Source organism: Nicotiana sylvestris, chromosome 1 (assembly GCF_000393655.2).
Source record: "Nicotiana sylvestris chromosome 1, ASM39365v2, whole genome shotgun sequence".
In the NCBI taxonomy this organism is placed as follows: Eukaryota; Viridiplantae; Streptophyta; class Magnoliopsida; order Solanales; family Solanaceae; genus Nicotiana; species Nicotiana sylvestris.
Window position 1 is genome coordinate 57,330,399 of NC_091057.1, and position 12,920 is coordinate 57,343,318.

Here is a 12,920-nt window from a genome sequence, read left to right on the forward strand (position 1 = left end):
TACTTGGAGGTCACCTTCTTAAAGATAGTCGTCCTCCGCTCCTCCCGCCGGTCACGCTCGATCCCCATGATAAGAGTCTAACATGAAAAAGAAAGGAGTCAGTATGAGCAAACTACACATGCGAAATAGATCCTAACATTAAAAAGCACTTACCCGCAAAGCCATGCCAGATATGCTCAACGATAACGAGCATACGGTGAGACACTTACAATTATAGTTCCACTACTCGGGAAACCCAATCGGGTCCGCTACCAGGTGCTCGGTCTTGATGAAGAAGTACTTATGCCATAACTTCCGATTCGTTTTGTCGTCCATCCCGACCACCCACCCTCTGGTCCCACGATGTCGTAGGTGTATCAGAGTACCTCTATAAAAATTAGGAGAAAACAGATGCAGCAGGTGGCGAACATCGACCTCACAGCCCGCCAACTCTGCATACTTCGTCAGCATCAAGAAAACTTTATACAAATAGGGAGAGAGTTGTGCCGGGAAAACATTGTAAAATTGGCAAAACTCCTCCTCTAGCGGAAGGAGAGGAAAAGCATAGCCAATCAAGAACAGATAGACATAGAAGGCACAATATCCGAGTCGATGAATCTCCACAATGTCGCTTCCGGCCTGATCAATTTCGACGTGGGGAGAAATGCGATATTTGGATCAGAGGTCGGCTATGTGAGGCGGTCCCGTCTCAGAAAGTCTCTGAGGAGGAGCAGGAGCAGGCTCCTTTGGAAAATCATTCCTAACCAAAGGGTTTTTGGGGACTATCTCCTCCGCGGTAGGGAAGCTTTCATCCTCTTCAGTCATAAATTCCTCACCACCTGGAGGAAGGCCCACAGATAATGGAGTGGCATCGAAAACCTCGTCATGAACGTGAGGCGATTGTGACATATTTCAGCAATGAAAAGTATGCAACAAAGTCTGACGAAGGAGATAACAACTGGTCTAGAAAGAAAGGACTAGAACTGAAGAAGCTACGAGAAATCGAAAACAGAAATTGGAGAAGAAGATCAGAGAAAAACAATACTCGTGCAAAGTAAGGAATGGGGAAAACTTCCGAAAAATGAAACCCCCACCTATTTATAGGGTTGGGTGGCACGAGAATCGAAACAAAGACCCGTCAATGGCACCAAAATTGAAGCGGTAGACATGCAGATGCTGCATCGGGAAGACATGTAATGATGACACGTGTGGCCATAACGTCACCTCGCATCAGCCACACCGACCGCAGCCTTGTTGGCTACGCCGTTTTCTCGACCTCGCCCAATTCGATTTATTTAACACAATCAAATTTCTTCTAAACGGACACGAACCAGGTCCGCTTATCGAGGGCATGCCAAGCCACGACCTCAACAAGCTGAGGGACTAACTGTATTGGCCTAAATTTGGCGACTTGGTAACGGTAGATAAACAGGATCGAGGACGGGGTCGACCACGGAGTAATAGCGGGAAGCCGTCTTTGAGAAGACTATTGTCGAGGACAGGCAGCTAGGGTAAAGAAATAACGGTAGGAAAAGTTCAGAAGTGGACACAAGGAATATTCCTTTGGATATTCCTTATTTTGTACTTTTTAGGGTTTCTTAGAAATATCTCTTAGGAAGAGATGGAGACCAAAAAGGGATCTCTTGCACTTTTGGACAAGGATATATTGTAAAAGGCTGACTAGAAAAGATATACGAAAGTTGTCTTGTTCACTGATTATTTTATTGAAGTACACGTTGTTGAATCTTTGTTCACAAGATTCAAAGATTCCTTATCCACCTATACTTCTCATCCTTCCACGTCGCTGCCAGGAAAAAGAACCATCCAAATCATACAATAATTGGGTGTTAGACTCTTTCTTATTACATTTATTGTCATTATCAATATTTATTACTTGTTCATATTGTAATATCCTTTGATAATCTCTGACTACAAACCAGCTATTTAATGCTCTTAAATGCCGTTTATTTTACCGATATCCAACAATATTTGATCTAGAACTTATTATATTTAATTAAGATTCACCCTTTGTTTCATTATTAATCAGTTTAACCAAGAGCTCAATATTTTTTTGTCAAACAACATATACACCTATCTATACAGTGTAGTTTCCACTGCTTGGACCGATGGTCAGCTCGTGGACCCTCTACAACCCTATACAGATAATCAATTAATCATGAGCCAATACCCGATGTAACAATATTTTCTTAGGATTAAGTAAGATTCTGCAATCTTTAAAAGTGGATTATGAATAGCCGAAAGCTTACTGAGGATAGAAAAGAAGAAAATATTAGTATTATAGTACAAAAGGAAGCAAAGTCGTTCTGCTGTTATGGCGTTGTGGAGTTTTTTGGGGGGGACCATTTGGAGAAAAGGTTTATACATATGGGATCTATACATATAGTCTGCAATTACCATGTGAAGTGTGATTTATGCATATGATTAAGCACATTAGCGCATATATATATATGCTGCAATCATCATTATTACGTCCCCAATAATATTAACTTAGGTATCATCATTACTATCAGAGGTTGTGGCGAAGTGATAATTAACTCTTCATCCTTAACTCAAGCTTTTGGGGTTCGAATCTTGAGAATGCAGTTACATTTGATAGCAAGCACTTTAAATTAGTTGGATCCTAAGACGAATATCGAACATTGGACGGAAAAAAAGTATCATCAATGTTAGAGAGTGTTTGAATTGATTTTTAAGCTGGTCAAATCAGCTTTGAAACTCTTTTTAATTTTTTTCAGTGTTTGGCAAGGTTAAAAAATGTTTAAAATAAGTTAAAAACTGCTTAAAACAAGCAAGCTTAAAAGTTGTTTTTGCTGAAAAGCCACTTTTTTTAAACCAATCCAAACGGACACTTAACCTTGCACAATATATAATAAAGGTCTAATACTCCATCCGGTCCACTTTAATTGATTTTTTGGCCTTTTCTTTGTGGTCCACAATATTTAATTTTTTCAAATATCAAGAAGAATTTAACTTCTTTTTTCCAAGATTGCCCTTGGAATAAGAGACCTAAGAGTATTTGTTATATTCTCAATGAACAAACTAAGGTTAATATGGTCAATTTCACTATTAATTAGTGCTAAAAGATGAATTTTTTAATGTATAAAAATAACCAAAAAATTATTTAATGTAAACCGGAGGGAGGGAGTAGTACAGAGGGATGTATGAGATTAGCATGGACAAGTCGGCTAATGATCATTGCTGATTTTTGTATGAAACGAAAAGCATATAAATTTATTTTAAATTAAAAAGCGATCCCAGTACAACAGAAATAGGGATACTTACCCAAAAAAATATTAGAAAGGTAACTGAACAAAAATACAAAGATATATAACCCTTCGAATGTAATAAGAACTTTTTGTAATTAGTAACCTTATAGCTTGTGAAAGAATTTAATTCAGTCATGTAGTTTGTCATAAGTCCAAAATTGCCAATATGTATGCTTGTATAGTTTGATGGATTATTATATGCAGCGGAAGCAATCCCAGTATCAAAATCACATGTAATTTAGACAACTAACATAAACGGGATTTCACGGGTTACCTCTTGAAGCGTGAACATATCTCTTCTACCACGTGAGCCTTCAGTTCCATAACTTCTCAATGGAATCTCCATCACCCGTACAATCGTGATCCTCATACGTTCCACGGTCTTCTACTGTGTTACCCAAATAATACCCGAAAATAGCAATTTCGTGTGGGCGAAATTTCTAGGAAAACTTGGCTGAAAATTTCAGCCACCATCTACTCATCCCTCTAGGTGAAAAATCTTATGTATTTATAGCACAAGTTTTAAGGGTTAAGACCTTTTTCCAAAACCTGTTAGGTTTTCTTTTCCACCAGAAAAAGGATTCATTTATTTCATGTTATTTAGGCACAGTAGGGACCACAGAATTTAATTAACAAGGCTTCCAATTATGTAATTAATTTGTAATTTTCGAAATTAACATCCACCATAATTAATTACGAATTATTCCACTAAAAATTCGTAATTACACTCCTTATTCAATTTCGAAATTCATCCATTAAATCTTATTTAACTCCCCATGTGAAGATTCAGATACGAATCAATTAAATTAAATTACTGACGATTTAATTTATTGATTATTTCCTTTAGACTTTCGCTTAACTTATTTCATGTGTCGGATACAAAATCCACCGGCCGGGTTTACACATGAAAACTTATAAGCTTTCATAAAGGTATATCATCAATCTCTAAACCGAGACATGGATTCCATCAACTAACTATTACTTCGCCAATGTATATTATTATTATCCAATTTACCAGGCATATTGACCCACGAAAGAATCTCGCCTTTTAATAAATCAAAACAATAATAATATACACAGCTAATAATAATTATATCAAGATTAAGAGTATAAGTACATTTAATGGCTAGAGAGTTTATTTTATTAAGTCAGTATAAAATACTTATCTCTACCTGGTCCGTTCAATACATACAAAATGTACTAGCACAAGAAGTTGGAATTAAACCATTCCCATAATCAAGATTAATTATATTTAATCTTGTGCTACAATCATTCCTGATGGTTTGTCCAATTCCATCATTAGATTGTGAACTCAAACTTTATACTTATAAGAACCGATGATTTAATCTTCCGTGTATAAGCTAAACTCTATACACTAAATCATCTACTATATAAGCAAAGGACACAGACTATTATATGATCTATTTAAAACTTTATTAAAACTGAATAAACAATTATTTCATAATAAATACTATATCTAAACCAAACTCATGGTTAATAGTATATATCCCAACAATCTCCCACTTAGACTTTTAACCATGATAATTATTAGAATATACTATAACCAAATGCATGGTTAATAGTATATGCCCCAACAATCTCTCACTTAGACTCATAACCATTCATCTACAACTTTCTCAAGCATTCTTTTACATGACTATTAAAAGTCTTCACCAAATAAGGTTTTGTTAAAGAATCTTGCCAAGTTATATCTGATGCAATATTTGTCCAGTAGTACTTTGTCGTAATTATCTAGTTTGGTATTAAACTCTTCAGAGATCCTGTTACCGAAACTATCCCAAGAATGAACACCGAACTATAATTTTCTTTAGCTTTCTCCCACTAAGACGAAGTACCACTAATATTACCTTCGTTACCTCACGACATTGAAATATTAGTGACTTCTTACTATAGTGTTCAATGTTCAAACATCACTCCCACTCGATAAAGGCATATTATGTCTATTAACGTTCTCCCACTACTTAAATGCAATGGAACGTCAATTCTGACGTGTGGGTTTTGATGTTCTTGAACATCTAGTTATTTCTTTGCCCAGTTCCTGTAAAAATAGTTTACTTCTAGGAACATGTTTTATTAAACAGTCCTTATCTAGAAAAATGCATTTGTTTTAACAATTGCCTTATTTTCTTTAGGACAATAAAATAAAGCTTCATTCGTTTTCTTGGATATTCGATAAACATGCACCTATCCATCCTTAGTTCCAACTTACATATCTGCTTTCCCTTTCAGCACATATGCGGGATAATCCTATATCTGAACATGCCACAGACCAAGCTTACATTCAGTCCACAGTTCTATAGATGTCCCAGGTACTAGCTTAGAAGGAACTAAATTCAGAATGTAATTTGAAGTTTCCAGGAAATATTCCAAAAATAAATAAGGCAAATCTGAATAACACGTCATTAGTCTATCCATATCCAAAAGAGACTTATTTCTTCTTTCTACTACACGACTCTATTATGGAGTTTACGGTGTAGTCAATTGAGATGTAATCCCTATTCTGATATGTAACTAAAAAACTCTTTAGAGAGATGCTCGCCACTACAATCAAATTGTAGTAACTTAATATATTTCTTTGGTGCTTCTCTATTTCAAGTCTTAAAAACCTTGAATTACTTAATTCATTAAGACTTACAGTGCATCAAATAAATATATTAATATTTTGAGTAATCATTTATGAACGTCATAAAATACTCAAAATCTATCTCTTACGAGTATGTTCATTTAACCATACAAATCAGAAAGGATTCATTCTAGCTTATCACTAGTTTTATTTCCTTTTAAAGGGAAACATCTTTTAGTCAAATTTCCTTCCAAACAGGATCCACAAGTTGGTAGTGCCTCTACTTTCAATGAACCTTAAGGTCCATACTTGACCAACTTGAAATCCTATCCAGATTAATATGACTTAGATAAAAGTGCACAGATAAGTTTTACTCAATTTTGAAGAACATATTCTCTTATGAGGTAGACTAATATTGTTCTGTTCAGGAGAGACATCAATATATAATAACAAGGTCATGCATTCATGTACCACAAGAGATAAAGTGTTTATTAAGCTCAATAACTCAAGAGTTATTCGAAAAATAAAACAAATATCCATCTCTTATTTTGCCCAGAAACCGGAATTAAATTCCTTCTAACAAAAGTACATATATTGCATCCTTAAAATTAATGTCTTATCACTAAAAGAAAATTTTAACAAGTAATACGACAAATTGCATAAAATCATTGTGGAGTTGAGATAAAAATATTAAATAGATCATAATAAGTCAAAACACTGAATAGTAAAATTCAGACTGCATTCAATATTTATATACATACATGCATCTGGAATAATAAATTTCGATGGGAAAAGAATTATTCATGCAAAGTATATTATATAATGCAAGAATTATACAATCCAAAAATAAATAGAACCAACTCAGATGGAGAGCATACTATTATTTTCAGTCAATTGTATATAACTTTTTAATACAAAAATTTTAAAACACACTACACATATATGTCATGCATCTTGAATAGCAATTTCGATGGGAAAGAACTACTCATGCAACATACATATGCAATGCCAGATTATTCACTCCAATAATTAAAACAGACCCAACTCAGATGGAGAGTATACTGTTAATTTAAGTCAAGTGAACATCATTTTTAATAGCTCTAGTTTCATTGATCCAACATGTATACTCAGATGGAGAGTAAGTACACGATATCAATTACTAGTATTTCACCTAGTGAGCTTACAATAAATTTATCCGATATGGAGGAAGACCTAAAGTCAACGCATAAATTTATTACTCACTTGAAATTAATAGTGGAAGACCATAGAAATATATTTCTATCACCACTTAATCATGATTGTATTGTAGTTACAAAATTGATTCAACCCTTTAAGCTCAGATGGAGAGTTAATACTGGTTATCAATAACTAGTAACTATAGCCAGTGAGTTCATAATAAATTTATCCGATATGGAGGAAGACCTAATGTCAACGCATAAATTTATTATCTCACTATAAATAAAAAAAATGGAGATCATAGGGGTTAATTCCTATCACCACTTTATCACAACCACGAACATTTCTCTGAGGATTAAGTTCCATAATTAAAAAAAATACTCAATACCCCATTTAAACAGTCTTAAAATACTAAAATTATTATTTTACACTGCATAGCAGTGATTATTGTTCACTGGACTGTTTCTGATAAATTCATATCAATCGGAGATCGTTAAAATCACAATCTCCAAAAATTGCGACCAAATTTGGAAAATTATCATTTTAAGCATTTTTTAAGAATTTAAAATATGACCTACATTTTTATCATATACCAATTCATGTCAAATCAACATGTGTTATCATGTTCCAGATTAGACATAAATAAAATGATAGAAAGAATGACTTTTCGTATGTAAATCGCATTTTAATCCGTCAAACCACCAAAAAACTCATCTAAACGATCCTGAATCGTCAAAATACGATGTGATTCACTGCATAGCAGTGAGTTCTTCTTTAATGATCGTTTCCGATGATCATATCGAATTTCAGGTCATTCGGAGATCGTTGAATTCATGATCGCCAAAACTAGACCAAATTCAAATAAATTATTTTTTGGCATAGTTAGGATTAAATCCATGTGATTTGCATTCTTCATATATATCATATCAAGTTAAATCACATGCTTCAGATTTAACACAAATATAGCCGATATATAAAGAATAATTTTTCATATTTATAACAAATTCAATTTAATAAACTGCTTGAAAACCCATCTAAACAACCTCAAAATGCCAAAAAACAACATGATTCACTGCATAGCAGTGAGTATTTCTCACTAGATCGTTTTTTATGAACCCACCAAGTTTCAGGTCAATCGGAGTCCGTCAAATTCATGACCACTAGCATGTAACCAAACTCGGAGAATAACCGTTTTAAGTAGTTTCATGAATTAAAATAAATATGATATTGATTTTCATTCTCCTTATAATTACACTATGAGCTCAAGGCATATATTATTTTCTTCCTATTTCTAGGATATATAATATCTCCTTTTGCAATAAATTATCCTTTTATTAAATACATAAGAACCTGAGATATTATATTTTCTCCCGTTCAGTGAAAACCCCAATATCTCTTCTCATGGGTGGAGTTAGTTTCACTAGTACCCAAAGATAAATACTCTTTTTCTAGTTATGAACCTCCACCATTAATGTAGATTTCTCAAGGATAATTTTCACATGGTATATTAAACATATTTCAATGACTCAAATAAATAGACCATTTTGTGGATCCTACTTATTAATCATAATGCTCAATCCATGAATAGATATAATTTCACATGTACAAATTTACTAAGAATTTTTCATGAGTTCAAATAAACAAACCACTTCAGTGGTAACTATTTATTACTCATAAAATTCTCAATTTACAAGTGAATATATATTTAGCTCATAAAATTATTTTATGGTAGACCATAGCTTAAAAGTCATACCAACATTATAAAACTCATACAACATACCGTCATATTTCACTTAATTAGAACCTCCAATCAGAGAACAAAATTCTTCATCGAAAATCCAAACTAGTAATCACGTAGGGCATGAAAATATAAACTTAAATTTGAGAAATTTTTTATGCACAAACATGCCAAACGCTCCAATCATTAGTCATCCAGGATATCAAATAGAGAATTTTACTTTCTTACAAAATAATTATATCATTACACAATATGAATTATACCTTGTAAGACCTAGTCAATAAAATCTTACACCTCTATTATTGAATTTAATACAACAACACGTTTATTTGCTAATAGTCAATGTGTAAACCTATTATATGACTAGTATTTAATCATGGGGACCATGGGGAGTCATCCCCAACACCATTGAATTAAAAAAGAATTAAAATTATTAAGAAATAATTTCTAGAAAATAGAAAAACGTCCAAAACACAGTCCAAACGACCTCAAAACGCCGAAAAATACCATGATTCACTGCTAAATCAGTAAGTTTTTCTCACCACGACGTTTCCGATGGACCCACCAAATTTCAGCTCAATCGGAGTCCGTCAAGTTCGCTGACCTCCGAAAATTCCGGCTATTCGGTCAAAAACAGGTTTTGCGTTTTTCTAGGGTTTACCCCAAAAAATTCAGATAATCTCAATCAAATATCAATAAGAAAACATATATCTCATGATTATAAGAATAATCCATAAATTATGCACAGTTAATTCACAAAACAGCAGTGCAGTTTTTCAGAAAACCACATATATATGTAATTCAAAAAATGCACATAAACACCATATTCTTGTTTCATGAAAAACTTAGTTATCTAATTAGATGTGAGTGAGCTCTGATACCAATTGATGGATTATTATATGCAGCGGAAGCAATCCCAGTATCAAAATCACATGTAATTTAGACAACTAGCATAAACGGGATTTCACGGGTTACCTCTTGAAGCGTGAACATATCTCTTCTACCACGTGAGCCTTCAGTTCCATAACTTCTCAATGGAATCTCCATCACCCGCACAATCGTGATCCTCGAACGTTCCACGGTCTTCTACTGTGTTACCCAAATAATACCCGAAAATAGCAATTTCGTGTGGGCGAAATTTCTAGGAAAACTTGGCTGAAAATTTCAGCCACCATCTACTCATCCCTCTAGGTGGAAAACCTTATGTATTTATAGCACAAGTTTTAAGGGTTAAGACCTTTTTCCAAAACCTGTTAGGTTTTCTTTTCCACCAGAAAAAGGATTCCTTTATTTCCTATTATTTAGGCACAGTAGGGACCACAGAATTTAATTAACAAGGCTTCCAATTATGGAATTAATTTGTAATTTTCGAAATTAATATCCACCATAATTAATTACGAATTATTCCACTAAAAATTCGTAATTACACTCCTTATTCAATTTCGAAATTCATCCATTAAATCTTATTTAACTCCCCATGTTAAGATTCAGATACGAATCAATTAAATTAAATTACTGACGATTTAATTTATTGATTATTTCCTTTAGACTTTCGCTTAACTTATTTCATGTGTCGGATACAAAATCCACCGGCCGGGTTTACACATGAAAACTTATAAGCTTTCATAAAGGTATATCATCAATCTCTAAACCGAGACATGGATTCCATCAACTAACTATTACTTCGCCAATGTATATTATTATTATCCAATTTACCAGGCATATTGACCCACGAAAGAATCTCGCCTTTTAATAAATCAAAACAATAATAATATACACAGCTAATAATAATTATATCAAGATTAAGAGTATAAGTACATTTAATGGCTAGAGAGTTTATTTTATTAAGTCAGTATAAAATACTTATCTCTACCTGGTCCGTTCAATACATACAAAATGTACTAGCACAAGAAGTTGGAATTAAACCATTCCCATAATCAAGATTAATTATATTTAATCTTGTGCTACAATCATTCCTGATGGTTTGTCCAATTCCATCATTAGATTGTGAACTCAAACTTTATACTTATAAGAACCGATGATTTAATCTTCCGTGTATAAGCTAAACTCTATACACTAAATCATCTACTATATAAGCAAAGGACACAGACTATTATATGATCTATTTAAAACTTTATTAAAACTGAATAAACAATTATTTCATAATAAATACTATATCTAAACCACTCATGGTTAATAGTATATATCCCAACATAGTTGTATATATAACAAGGGCCAAATAAATTAAAATTTTGATAATAATCTCGAAAATACGATCATACTAATTCCCAACAATATATCAAGAAGAACAACTGGCTGGAGAAAATATTTTTCTCTTTTTTGACTAAATTCTTTTATTCAAAACAAAAATCGGTGCAATCATTGTATAATGAGTATATAGTGAGTACAAAAACATTATACACCGAGGATAAACTGATTATACATAGATTATTCAGTGATTATATATTTTAGAATTTAATTTATACTTTGTATAATCCGCGTATAAGAGGATAAATTATTAAGCATACATAGCCACTGACCCCATAAACACGCAAATTTGCCCCCCTCCCCTCCCCTCCCCTCCATGAAAAAAAGAGCTTTCAGCAAACGGAGCTGTGACGCATATGCAGATTTTAATTTTCTAAATAGATAGAGAGCTACTTTCAAGTACCTTGGGTCTATTATCCAAGGAAAATGAGGGGATTGATGAGGATGTTGCTCATCGTATTGGAGCAAGGTGGATGAAATGAAGACTCGCATCCGGTGTTTTATGTGATAAGAATGTGCCACCCAAATGGCTAGTCAAGAACTCTCATGTCCGGAAGATGAAAGTAGCAGAAATGAGGATGATGAGATGGATGTGCGGACATACCAGGATTGATAAGATTAGAAATGAAGATATTCGGTATAGGGTAGGAGTAGCCTCGGTGGAGAACAAGATGTGAGAAGCGAGGCTTTGGTGGTTTGGGCATGTGAAGAGAAGAAGCTCAGATGCTCCAGTGAGGAGGTGTAAGAGGCTGGCCTCGGGTGGTCTGAAAAGGGGTAGAGGTAGGTCAAAGAAGTACTGGGGAGAGGTAAGGGTGTATTGTGGGCCGGGCCCAGCCCGGGACCGACCTGGGATCGCTAACAAACGGGCCAAATGGGCAGGTCCCTACCGGTCCTAAAAGCCCACTGTGGGCCGGTCCTCACCAAATAGCCCGCGAGCCCGGGACCGACAGGCGAGCCTGGGCCTGTTCAACCGGGCCAAACGGGCCCAACGGCTATTTTTCAAAAAAAAAAAAAATTAAAAAAGGCCAACGGTCTGAAATTTAAAAAGTAGTTGTTGGCCTGCAATTTTAGCCGTTTGGCTTTTTTAAAAATAGCCATTTGGCCCCCAAACTTTTTATAATTACACGTTTTCCCTATTCTCAACAATAAATACCCTCTCATTCTTTCATTTTTACTCACAAATTCATCAATCTCTCTCATTTCTCAAACTCAAATTGAAGTATTCAAATCGTCAAGTCTTCACTCATCTCTCATTTCTCAAACTCAAATTCTTAATTTAAGTTAAATCATGCCCGGTGATTCTAGATTGCACCTATTTGTTTTGGAACACTTTAATGTGGTAGAAGAAAATGAAGAAGTTTACATAATAAAGTGCAAGAACTGTGATCGAGTCTACACTCGTCATCCAAAGGAGGGCACATGCAGTTTAAGGAGGCATATAAAGAGTTGTCTTGCGCGTTCTCCAGACATTCGTATTTAAGATTTTAAATTGATTTGAGATAATTTGTGTTATTTTAAAATTATTAGACGTATGATGCTTAATGTTTTAGTTTGTTAGATTAATTTGAAGTATTATGTTGAAGGCATTGAACTTTAATTTGAAGTATTAAATGTAAACTTTACTTTGCAGTTTTGATACCGAGTTCATCTTAATATATATATATATATACGCACACGTCTTAATATAGCTAATGTATACAATCTTATATAAGAAAATATATAAGATACGGCAATATACTAACTACTAAGTGTATAGTATATAAGCTATATTCAAATTTCGATATAACATTAGCTATATTAAGACGTATATATATATATATATATATATATATATATATGTATATGCCAAGGTGCAAGTGCGGCAAAAAATGCATGATGCAAGACTGTT